This window comes from Neoarius graeffei, chromosome 2 (assembly GCF_027579695.1).
Source record: "Neoarius graeffei isolate fNeoGra1 chromosome 2, fNeoGra1.pri, whole genome shotgun sequence".
NCBI classification, from domain to species: Eukaryota; Metazoa; Chordata; class Actinopteri; order Siluriformes; family Ariidae; genus Neoarius; species Neoarius graeffei.
The window spans coordinates 122072936-122085457 of NC_083570.1; the positions used below are offsets into that span (position 1 = coordinate 122072936).

The 12522-nt window shown below is 42.8% G+C and overlaps 1 long non-coding RNA gene across 1 annotated transcript; it reads right to left on the reverse strand.

Annotated features, from left to right (window-relative positions):
- Window positions 1–3990: 3990 nt before the first annotated feature.
- Window positions 3991–11992, reverse strand: LOC132882246 (uncharacterized). The gene is made up of 3 exons (XR_009654136.1): window positions 11946–11992; window positions 11728–11839; window positions 3991–10766 (listed from the first exon to the last, which is right to left on the reverse strand). It is a non-coding gene; the product is annotated as an uncharacterized LOC132882246 (long non-coding RNA).
- Window positions 11993–12522: the final 530 nt, after the last annotated feature.

Below are 12522 nucleotides of genomic sequence, written 5' to 3' on the forward strand. Positions count from 1 at the left end.
ATGTCTTTTCTGGGTCAGAAAATGGATCCCTGACTGCTCTTTATATGACAAGCTTCTCCGTTCTGCAATCTCTCATCACGATCCACTGCAACATCCTTTGCCCTGGACTGACGCTATGGTGGTCGCTTATCACTCCCTCAAAAGCACCCTTCGTTCCGCCCCTGGGGTTACCTGATCACTTCAAGCCCTTCCACCTCTATGCCTGTGAACACCAGGGCACAGCCTCTGGGGAGCATGGGGGGGGGGGGGGGGGGGGGGGGACTGCAGCATTGTGCGTTTTTATCCAAAACATTAGACATTGTTGCTCAAGGCTTACCTGCGTGTCTGGGGGCTGTCTCCGCATGTGCTTTGATGGTTTTAGATACGGAAAAATTGGTTTTGTCTCACCCACTGATCTTGCACTCGTCACATCAAGTTAAACAGGTGTTGCCAAATTTACAGACCCATTAAATTAATTTATCAGTAATTTAATAGATAATTAAATTAACATGACTATTTATTCTCTGTTCTACTAACAATCTCGAAATTCGTGTCACATCCTCTTTTGATAATGTAGGTTGCGCTCTCGCACGCCTCCTTAATTCTCGGGATGATACTTGGGATGACATTGATATTGTCTGTCTAAAAATCGTACATACTACTAGTATCAGGTCTGATCTCTCCTCCAGCCCTCTAGGGATGGGGGAAGTACTCTTTTGTTGATGGTTCTTGTTCTAAACGGTTCTTGTTTTATAATTTATGATATTTATTATACCTCTGTGGTTATTCTGTGTGTTCACTGCCTGATATTCTGCATGAGGCATACGCTCTTCCTTTCTCATTTGATTTTTGTCATCTTGATTGTGGACAAATTCTCTAAATGGGTAGAAGTTTTTCCCTGTTCTCAAGAGAACACGAAGGTAGTTCACTCGTACTCTGGCAAAAGAAATAATACCTAGTTATAATAATATAATGATGCATTTTATTTATAAGTGCCTTTCAAGGTACCCAAGGACACTGGACAGTAAAAAAGAAAAACAAACAATAAAAGCAGAACAATAAAATAACAATAAAATAATAAGAAATCAATAATAATAATTATTGTTATAGTTATGGGGTTCCAGACGCCATAGACTCAGACAAAGGTACCCCTTTCACCTCAAAAGTCACACAAAACCTTTGTAAGTATCTCTAAACTAAACTGGTGTTTTCACATTCCTCAATCCTCTGTTATCATAGAACGTACTAATCGAACATTGAAAGACAAATTAATTAAGGCCATGCAGGACACAGGTTTGCCTCTGTAAGCCATAATTCATTCTGGCTGAAATTCGCATGACACCAAGAAATTATTTTTGGAAGACCTTTCCCTCTCCCCTGGAAGAAGGGAACTCTGGCTCCGGGTACCTCTGATTTGAAAATGCATATGGATGAGTATTCTGCAGCCCTTATAGATAAGTTGTATAAAATTTGTACCAAGGTCAATAGTACAATATTATCTCCACCACACACCCCTTTCACGTGGGAGACAAGTGCTGGTGTGACTTTTTAAAGTAATGATTTGAACAATTGGGAAAACCTAGATATGATGGGCCTGCAGACATAGTCGCCATTACTTTTACTGCTGTTTTACCTGATCTTTTTCCACAGTGGATCCATGCCACGCGATTGAAGAAGGCTCCATAACAAAGTTGTGTTACAATGACAAGTTTGCTACTAATGTTTTTTCTGTGTCCCGAGAATCTCTGTTCTCTCTCTCTGTCTCTCTATTTCTGAGCTCTACATAGATTTGACTGAGAATCCTCTAAACGTTGTGAACAAAGAGGGGAAGAGATCGTGCACCCCGTTTGGGACCAATCATCCTCACTACAACCATGACAGTCCTCATCACGGGTTTCGTGACTTCATTGTTGCTCGGGGCAGGGCTACCTGCCCGAGCCTTCGTGACTGCTTCATCTTTGCTCGGGGCAGGGTTACCCGCCCGAGCCTTCTGAACCACTTCATTGCTCGGAGCAGGGTTACCCGCTCAAGCTGGACTTCGAGACAACATCTTCTGGCAATTCGCTAACTGGACTGCACAAGCGCACACCACACAAATGTGTTATGTCTTTCATCTGATGCCGTCTTCTACTATTATTACACATCTCTATGCTCTGAAACTCTGTATTCTTACAGGACTCTGTTCTCACTATGGGTCGATATGCCTTCTAATTTCATTTTCCCTCACTGTTTTAGAACAAATTACTCTGAAGGAAGTAGCGTGTATTTGGGACGAATTAAGAGGTTTTGAGTTTCTCTAAGCTCTGGTGAGGTGGGACGAGGGCTGATCGGGCATGCCCGCCCTCTGAGCACCAATATACATCAAGAAGGGCAAAGATTAACTCAAGATTAATTCTCGATGTAATCACATATATGATCATGAGGTGATAATGATCATATATGATCCTAGGATTTGATAATAGTGATACTATTATCAAAGGGGGGATTGTTAGGTTCATATAAGTATTATTCTTGACCAAGAAGGCAGTAGTTTATATTTGTGACAAAATTAAGGATTAATTTCAGTTCAGTTAAAATGACCTTCTGTCTCGGCTGGACATTGTTTGGGAACATTTTGCTTGTTTTGATATGAGATGTTTTGCTTATGACTGTCTTTGTTTAGGTTTGTTCTTATTTTTTGTTTACTTTCTTATAACATATCTTTGTTAAAAAATTCCGTATGTGCATAAGCAATGACCTTTAAAATCTGTCTGTACCTTGCTATCATGTCATATGATCAGAAATATGTTATTATGTTATGATTTACACACACACTGAGGGAGATTATTTGACCTGCCCCAAGATCAAGCTGCTCACTTGCTCGCAAGTCAAGCACACACACATACATCTGAACATTCCATCAGAACAGTGATGTAATTAAAATGTGACCTGCTCACACACACACATAGACACAGATATCAAAATGATGTCACTTACTCACACCCTCCCATAGACACACACACACACACACACACCCCTCTCTGAGGTCACATACAAACACACACACACACACACACTCAACAGACACAATAGCCGTTTAGAGAGATTATAATTTGTTATAAAAGGTGTTTGTAATATTTCATCTTTGGCGAGAAGACTGTGAATAAACAGCAGTGAAACCGATCTCTGGTTCTCTGTTTTTTTGCGGTGTTCCGTCCCAGACGTCTGGGTGGTATGAGGGCGGGGGTCCCGAGAAGTAAGTTGACCGATTGACCGTTTCTGACTGGGTGAACCCTAACAGGTACATTGTTCTACTGTTCAACGACACCTGCACAAATACGGCCTTCATGGAAGGGTCATCAGAAGAAAACCTCTCCTGCATCCTCACCACAAAATTCAGCGTCAGAAGTTTGCAAAAGAACATCTAAACAAGCCTGATGCATTTTGGAAACAAGTCCTGTGGACCAATGAGGTTAAAATGGAACTCTTTGGCAGCAACAAGCAAAGTTATGTTTGGAGCAAAAAGGGCACAGAATTTCATGAAAAGAACACATCTCCAACCGTTAAGCATGGGGGTGGATCAGTCATGCTTTGGGGTTGTGTTGCAGCCAATGGCATGGGGAACATTTCACAGGTAGAGGAAAGAATGGATTTAATGAAATTCCAGCAAATTCTGGAAGAAAACATAACCCCATCTGTGAAAAAGCTGAAGTTGAAAAGAGGATGGCTTCTACAAATGGATAATGAGCCTAAGCACACCTCAAAATCCACAATAGACTACCTCAAGAGGGGCAAGCTGAAGGTTTTATCATGGCCCTCATAGTCCCCTAATCTGAACATTGAAAATCTGTGGATAGACCTCAAAAGAGCAGTGCATGCAAGATGGCCCAGGATTCTCTCAGAACTGGAAGACTTTTGCAAGTAAGAATGGATGAAAATTCCTCAAACAAGAACTGAAAGACACTTGGCTGGCTACAAAAAGTGTTTACAAGCTGTTATACTTGTCAAAGAGGGTGCTACGTAGGTACTAACGGATGCTGACTGGTGTTTGGGGGGAATGAGAGCACCTGCAAAAATCCACCACCAGCTCCTTAGTTTTCCCTGTGTTGATCTGGAGGTGGTTTCGCTAGCACCTGTCCACAAAGTCCTGCAACAGTCCTCTGTACTCCTTGTTGCCCCATCTGTGACAAGACCAATATTAGCAGAGTTGTCAGAGAACTTCTGCAGGTGACAGGTGGGTGAATTATAGGAGAAGTCTGCAGTGTAGAGGGTGAACAGGAACGGGGCCAGAACTGTTCCCTGCAGGGCCCCTGTGCTGCAGACAACCATGTCTGACACAGTCCCATGTCCTCACATACTGTGGACGGTCAGTGAGGTAGTCCACAATGTGAGGTGGTGGTCTACTCCTGCGTGCTCCAGCTTGTCCTCCAAAAGTGCAGGCTGGATGGTATTGAAAGCACTGGAGAAATAAAAAATATATATTTTTTTATTAAATATGTTATTCTTGCAGAACTTCCAGGCTTCTCCAGGTGAGACAGAGCTTGGTGAAGGAGGAAGATGATGGCGTCGTTCACCCTGATGCCTGGCTGGTAGGTGAACTACAGCGGGTCCATGGACGGGCACACCACGGGGCACAGATGAACCAGGACCAACCGCTCCAGGATCTTCATCAGGTGTGATGGTAGTGCCACTGGCCTGTAGCTGTTGAGGTCCTTGGGGTGTGGAGTCTTGGGCACAGGTACCATGCAGGATGTCTTTCATAGCGGTGGTACTCTCCCCAGCTTCAAGCTCAGGTTGAGCAGATGTCCAACTATCCTGCACAGCTTGTCTGCACAGGACCTGAGGAGCCTGGAGCTGATTCCATCCAGACCCACAGCCTTCCTTGCCTTCATCTTCCTCAGCTGGTTCCTCACCTGGAATGTTGTGAGGGACAGGTTGGAGCAGGTGGGCTGTGTGTTCGTGGTGGTTTTAATGTGGGGTGATGTATGAATCCATGAGTGGTGAGTGGGGGTGGGAGTTGGTGTGTGTGTGGTGGCTGTGAGCTGCTAGGCATTGGGAGGAGGGAGAAGGTAGGGGAGGGGCAGAGTCCTTGAGGTGTGAACGACGAGGGCTGCAGCCGAGGTGTCTGGGCCGGGGGAGGTGCAGACGCCTGATCAAATCTATTGAAGAAGTGATTCAGGTCATTTGCCCACTGCTGGTCTTCCTCAGCCTGGGAGTTTGAAGACTGGTAGCCAGAGATGGTCTTTAGTCCTCTCCAAACTCCTTTGGTGGTGTTCTGCTGCAGCTGCTCCTCCATTTTCCTCCTGTAGCTCCTCTTTCCCTCTCTAATCCTTCTCCTCAGCTTCCTCTGCACAGCCTTCAGCTCCTGCTTGTCTTCAGGCCTGAAAACCCTCCTCTTCTCCTTGAGAAGAGTCTTTATGTCCAGTTTAATCCACGGTTTGTTGTTGAAGAAACACTGTACACAGGGTGTCCACGGAGTCTAAAAAAGTCTAAAATTACACATTTTCAATTTTAGGCCTAAAAAAGTCTAAAATACAGAGATATTTTGCACTGTTGGTCTAAAATCTCATTTGGGTAATTTAAGACCTAGGTTACGTGCAGAATTATTCTGCACGTAGAAAATCTTCCCGGAAGTTCCTTTCAGCACCTAGATGTCACCCGGGATTGGTTGGCATCTAGGTGCTGAAAGGAACTTCCGGGAAGATTTTCTAGTTTCGGTTGTGTTGCCAGATTGAGCGGTTTTAAGTGCGTTTTGGCGGGTTTTGAACATATTTTGGGCTGGAAAACGTCAGCAGTATCTGGCAACACTGCTGGCGGGAAGATTTCCTGGTTCTGGTTTACAGTGCTGACTCAGTTCGTGCAATTGCTGGTGTTGCATAGGCTACCGTGTAAGCTCTGTCAATTTCAGCGACAAATTAAAAATGGAAGCAGACGAATTGGTTCCTAAAAGAACTAGTAAGGGGTCAGTCATCTGGCATTTTTTGGATATCGCGAGGAGGACGTGGAACAGCAAATGCCAGTTTGTAAAGTGTGCAAAAAAACCTGTCATCACGAAAGGCAGCAGCACGACAAATATGTTCCATCACCTGAAACGCACCCGGTACAGTATGAAGAGTCTCTTAAACTCTGAACTACTTGCCCACGAGCTAAAAACCCCCACGAGCTAAACAAATGACCATAGCGGCCTCGTTCTCCAAAGCCACCCCATATGAGAAAACGAGTCAGAGATGGAGAGCTATAACGGATGCAATCACTAACTTCATTGCCGAAGACATGATCCCAGTTAGTATAGTGGAAAAACCAGGCTTCCAAAAATTACTAAACACACTCGATGAGTTGCCTGGTCGCAGACATTTTACAGAGAAGGCAATACTGGAATTATACATATCTGAGAGGCAGAGCCAGAAAACATTCAGTTCAAAAGTGTGCAAAGAGAAAAATGATGTTTTGCAGATCTCTCTCTTCTCTCCCTCAATCTCTCTCTCTATTGTGAATGCTCCAGTGGTTCTCAGTAGTCAGGTTAATAGCTTGGAGATCTATTTTTTTAAATAATTTAATGAATGAGCACTTTTCTTATTGAGGCTAAATGTCTTTCTCAGTGTTGAGCTTGCACTTTATTGATTTGAGCTCTGAGCAGCTCTGTATTGTGTTGCCCCGTTGTTGCAATTTTCAAGATTGTTTTTGCAGTTTGTGCCACATTTTTGTTGAATAAAAATAGTCTTATTTCAATTCAATTGTGATTAATCACCAACATGAAAATTTAAAATGTGTTGTTGAAAACCACCTGTAAAGTTAACCAAGAATGTTATTTAATCTGCAGGGATTGTAGTGAAAACAGTAAAGAGTAAAAGTTAGATTTCATGGGGTCCTTTAGAGGAGATTTAAATATATTGAGATATATATCGTATATAGGCAGCACGGTGGTGTAGTGGTTAGCGCTGTCGCCTCACAGCAAGAAGGTCCTGGGTTCGAGCCCCGGGGCCGGCGAGGGCCTTTCTGTGTGGAGTTTGCATGTTCTCCCCGTGTCCGTGTGGGTTTCCTCCGGGTGCTCTGGTTTCCCCCACAGTCCAAAGACATGCAGGTTAAGTTAACTGGTGACTCTAAATTGACCGTAGGTGTGAATGGTTGTCTGTGTCTATGTGTCAGCCCTGTGATGACCTGGCGACTTGTCCAGGGTGTACCCCGCCTTTCGCCCGTAGTCAGCTGGGATAGGCTCCAGCTTGCCTGCGACCCTGTAGAAGGATAAAGCGGCTAGAGATAATGAGATGAGATGAGATATATCGTGAAATGGAGAAAATGTATCAGGATATTCATTTTTTCCCATATCACACAGCCCTATTGTCACGGTTTGTAGCAAAATGGGCAAATGCAAGTTTAACGACTGCTGGCTTGAACGCAATGATTTCGTAGACTGGTTAAAACGTGTACCAAACAATCCATTTGAGGCGTACTGCACATTGTGCAAAAGAACACTCAAACTCAGCACCCTGGGTGTAAAGGCACTGGAATCACACGTGAAAGCGGAGAAGCACCAGGCTGCCCATAAAAGTCTGCAACATTCGCATGCCATCACTCAATTTTGTTCACCGTTGTCAGGTCCAAGCACATCTCGAGACGGTGTATCAGCTAACTCCGTGCAAACTGTAACGTTACAACACGCAAACCGTACGGAATCAAATGCCTCATCCTCAAGTGATTTGCAGGATGTCTTTGGCTCCACTGCAACTTAGTTCCTCATTAATGAAAGAGCGCACCCTAGGGATGTAATGGGTTCATTGGTGAATGATGATAAATTTTGTTATTTCGAAAGTAATTCAGGCTCTCCCAATTTTCTTTATTTTTTTTTGTGCGGCATAAGTCTTAAATTTAACCTGTTATGGTCTTAAAAAGGTCTTAAAAAGTCTTAAATTGAACTTGTTCAAGCCTGCAGAAACCCTGCGTACAGTTCTAGTTTGTACTGTTCTCCACACAAAAGTTAATATAGTCTGTAATGCAGTCTGTAAGGCTGTCGATGTCCTCCCCATGTGAATCTTTGAATAAATCCCACACCGTTGTATTGAAACAATCCTTCAGAGTTTCATCCACCTTGTCAGACAATCTCAGCACGGTACAGGACACAGCTGGTTGCCTGTGCACAAGAGGCTTGTACACCAGCTGGTGTATCAGCTCAGTATTTTCAGGAGCAAAATTTGAGTTAATAATGAAGAGTGACACTGTTCCTAATCTGCTCTGACTTTTCATGACTTTTATCATTTTATTTTTCAATCAAATCTCCTGTTAATCTGAAAAAATGGCTAAGTTTTACACTCGCTCCTTTCTCAGTGCAATTTTCTTCGTCAATTTCCAACAAACCATTGTCTCCGAGTCTGTGGCGAAACTTGGTCGACCTCAGAATTTCTAGGAAAAAAAACAACTCGTCGGGGCTGCAGAGCAGGTCAACAAAAGTCAAAATCTTTTGGTAGATCGATTTTACAAGTTAATCATTCATCATCTTCTGAAAACTGATTTTACAACGATGGATACCAAAACTCAGAAAGATCAAAATTTGCATTATTCCTTGCTAGCCACATTAAATATTCAACCTAATACCTTTACCAGACTTGCTTCTGACAGAGATTGCTCAACTGTGGCGGGAACTTTAAAATCAAATCGTACTGACCAGGTAATCAAGAAGTCAGTTTTTCATGTCCCAAAGATAGTGACTTCAAATGTGATGTCTTTAGTGCCAAAGATCACCGAAGTGCAAGAATGTATCCTGTGCAATCAAGTTGACATTGCTTTTATCACCGAAACTTGGCTGAAACCAGCTATTGTGGACACTGTTGTTGATATACCCGGATATTCAATTGCACGGCGAGATCATATAACAAATAATCATGGTGTGGTTTGCCTTTACATCAAAGAATATTTAAAATACAAATTGTCCAAAGAACTATCATGCTGTGATGATCATGAAATCTTGTGGGTGCATTTGCGACCAAACCAACTCCCAAGAGGTTTCTCCTCCCTTGTCATTGCGGTACTATACCACCCTCACTGGTCTGAGATCGTTTCCATGTGTGATTATTTGCTCAAGTCCCTCTCACTTGCTGAGTCACGCTATCCAAACTGTGCATTCATCATTGCAAGCAATTTTAACCACCTAGATGTCAAATCACTGAAGAAGCAGTTTCGTCTTAAACAAACTGTGAAGAAGCCAACTAGAAAAGATGCAATCCTCGATCTGATGCTGACTAATTTACTTGAGTTCAATGACGACCCTAAGATCTTTCAGACCATGATACCATTACAGCACAGGCAAAGAATCGGGAAAACAGGAGCACAACCAAATTTGTTCTCAAGCGAGATAAACAAGAAAGTCATAAAGCTGAACTGGGAAGATATCTCAATGGCATTGATTGGCCCAGCCTGCTTACCCCTCATGGAAGCTGTGAAGATTTGCTAGATATGTTTTCTGAAGTTATATATACAGGTCTCAACCTTCTTATGCCACTTAAAAAGGTGTGCGTTAGTACGACCGACACCCCTTGGCAGGGGCGGTTCTAGGTGCGGGGCCACAGGGGCCGTGGCCCCACCTCTAATTTGATTGGCCCCTGAAGTGTCCCTGTTCTGTCAATCAACTGGCGAGAAGAACAACCGGAGAATTCAATACTGGTGCAGTTCCACCCCCAAACTGTTGGTGGCAGTGCGCTTGTTAGCAATGTTAAGTTGTAATTTGTTTGGTAAGATAGCAATAGCTTTGACCTGTTTATTCAAAGCTCAAGATTTTGTGTTAATCTTAACTATCGTGTTTGGCAGATATAGAGACAGAGAGAGCATGAAAAGAAAGACGCAGGGAATTCAGCAGTTTCTTATCAAAAGAAAAACTGAAAGTGAGGGTTTAAACGAGGGCAGCACAAGTACGCAGGCACCAGCACCACAGGGTGGTCAACAACTGCAGTAGCAGTCTGCTAGCCCAAGCCCCTCTTCACCAGGTCAAAGAAAACATGATGTAGTAGGCAAAACCAGATGACTACAAATAATACAATGTATTGTACCGGTATTTCTGGAAATGGTATTAATTGAGATTGCATAGAAGAGAAATGCACAGTTTAAGGGTCTACTTTAGTTCTAGACTTGTATGTAGTTCAACTTTAGCTGTAATAGTAACCCTCTAGGTAATGATGCCATGTTGTATGGGTGTAATGTACTTAATTGCATTTTATTTATTAAAATAACTAAATTGGTAGTTGTCAGATGGCATTTTGAATAGAAATACGGGTTATTTATTTTGTGACATATTTCTGTATTAGCTCTATCGGATGGTGCAGGTTCAAATGATGAAAGGATTTGGATGAATTTGTCAGGCGTTTTAGCTCAAAGCATGGCAATCGGAGAATTCTTCTTTTCTGAAGTGTGTGTGTGTGAGAGAGAGAGAGAGAGAGAGAGAGAGAGAGAGAGAGAGAGTGTGTGTGTGTGTGTGTGTGTGTGTGTGTGTGTGTGTGTGTGAGAGAAAGAGAATGAGAGAGAGAGAATGAGATGTTGTTGCACCTACAGTTGAAAGCTGTTGCTCCTCTGTTATCCTATGTGCTCCTATCCTATATGTTGTTGATTATGTTTTATCTGCCCTTTATGCACACAGAATGAATAAAAAAAGAATTATTACAAACGTTACTGATTCATAATGTTTTATTTAAGTTTGAAAAGGGTACTGAATTATTCATTTGTGTGCTTGGATAGTAGCGTAGAAGTAGATGTTCTTTATTGTCAGTATACAAGTACAGTGAGATGCCGTTTGGAAGAGCCCACAGATGCCAAGAAGCGGTATACTGTAGAAGAGTAAGTTTTAAAAATAAGCAATATAGGTATGATGTATAACAGTATGCAATCCACTAAACAAAATGTACAAATCAGGTTGGTAGCCTTATAACCTAAGCAGCGTTATCACTGGATAAAGATGGTAGCGACACTGTTGGCCCCTGAAGGTTACATATGGCCCCATAGTGGCCCCTGTTTCAGAAAAATCCTAGAACCACCACTGCCCCTTGGATGATGCAACATTTGAAATGATTAATTCTTAAAAGGCAAAAAGCATTCCACGTGAAGGGAACTACATCGCCTTCGCTAATTTAAACACCTCTACAAAGTTACTCCTAGTAACCTCAGACTGACGAAGGCATATACCTGTATCATTAGCTCCTGCATGGATAACTATCTTTGAGAACCTGTGGTTGCCTAGGACCCTAAGATTACCTGCTATGTCCGGCACCCTGGCTCCCGGTATACACCTGACTAAAGCTGCTGGTGCCCCTAAAGGCTGAGCTAATTTCACATGCCGTATGATAGAGTCCCCTATAACCAGAGCTCTTTCAGGTTTCTCAGTGGGTGCATCACTAAGGAGCGCAAACCTGTTCGACATGTGACGCGGAGAGGAGTGGTGCTCCTGTGGGCGAACCTCAGCGGTAGCTTTGGCTTTATGCTTATGCTGCCAAGTCATCACACATTCGCCGCACTGTAAGGGCTCTAATGCCGGAGTTGGGGGATTACTAACTCCACCTAGGGCATCCAGACTTTCCCCCTACAGAAACTACACTGTTCTCATGCTCACTGACCTTCTCTAAAGCCTGGACACGCGCTTCTAGCACTATAATCTTCTCCGTCAGAGAGCTAACTAATCTGCACTTATCACAAATAAAGCTATCACTAGTGACGGAGGAAGAATGACTAAACATCCTGCACTCAGCACACTGAACAGGCTGAAGGTGTGCCATGATGAAAAGATTCATGTACCTTAATCGAAGATCTGTTGATATTAAAGCAGATCCGATGTAGATGGCCTCTGCTTGTGGTCTTTACGCAGGAGGAGAAAAAAAAGAAAAAGCTTCTGGTCTCGGTGTTCTTCCTAAAAAAGAGAGAGAAAAAAATGGAAAAAGGAAAGCGACAGTACAATAAAAATGAAGAGGATACTGGAAAATTATTTGTCAAAAAAAAAATTAAAAGATTAGTACTTAACGCCAACACTCGTGGAAAAAAAAGACTCGTCACAAACAACTCAGGAACCAGGAAGTGCATAGCACAGAATGCACATGCGCAACCCAAAAAGCCACAGAGACAAACAAACTGTACCATGTCTCCTCTCTGCTAGTGCCCTCTGATGGGTGTGTGGGGTTTGACTGAACAAACAGATAAACACTAAATAAGAACTTCTACTTCTGTGGTAAACTCTTATGAAGTTCTGTGTGATGGAAAAGAAAATCATTCTCATGGCCTGACTGAGGAACGAGAACGTAATGGAAGAGAGAATCAATAAAATTACACAGGTCACATGTTTAAATCAAGTGTGCTATGATTACTGCTAACATGGTGCCTTTCCATCTTCATGTGGGGAGATGAGCTGTGCTGTAATTTGGATGAAAGGTGGGCATGTCTGGTACCACATGACCTCAGGTGAGTCTCACACATATGCAGTCCGTGGTTATGAGCTTCTGTGTGATGTATGGACACATTATGCAGAACTTTACCCGAATGTTTAAAACATAAGAATGACGTTAAATATGAACATGGTTGTTATTATTTGACTGTTTT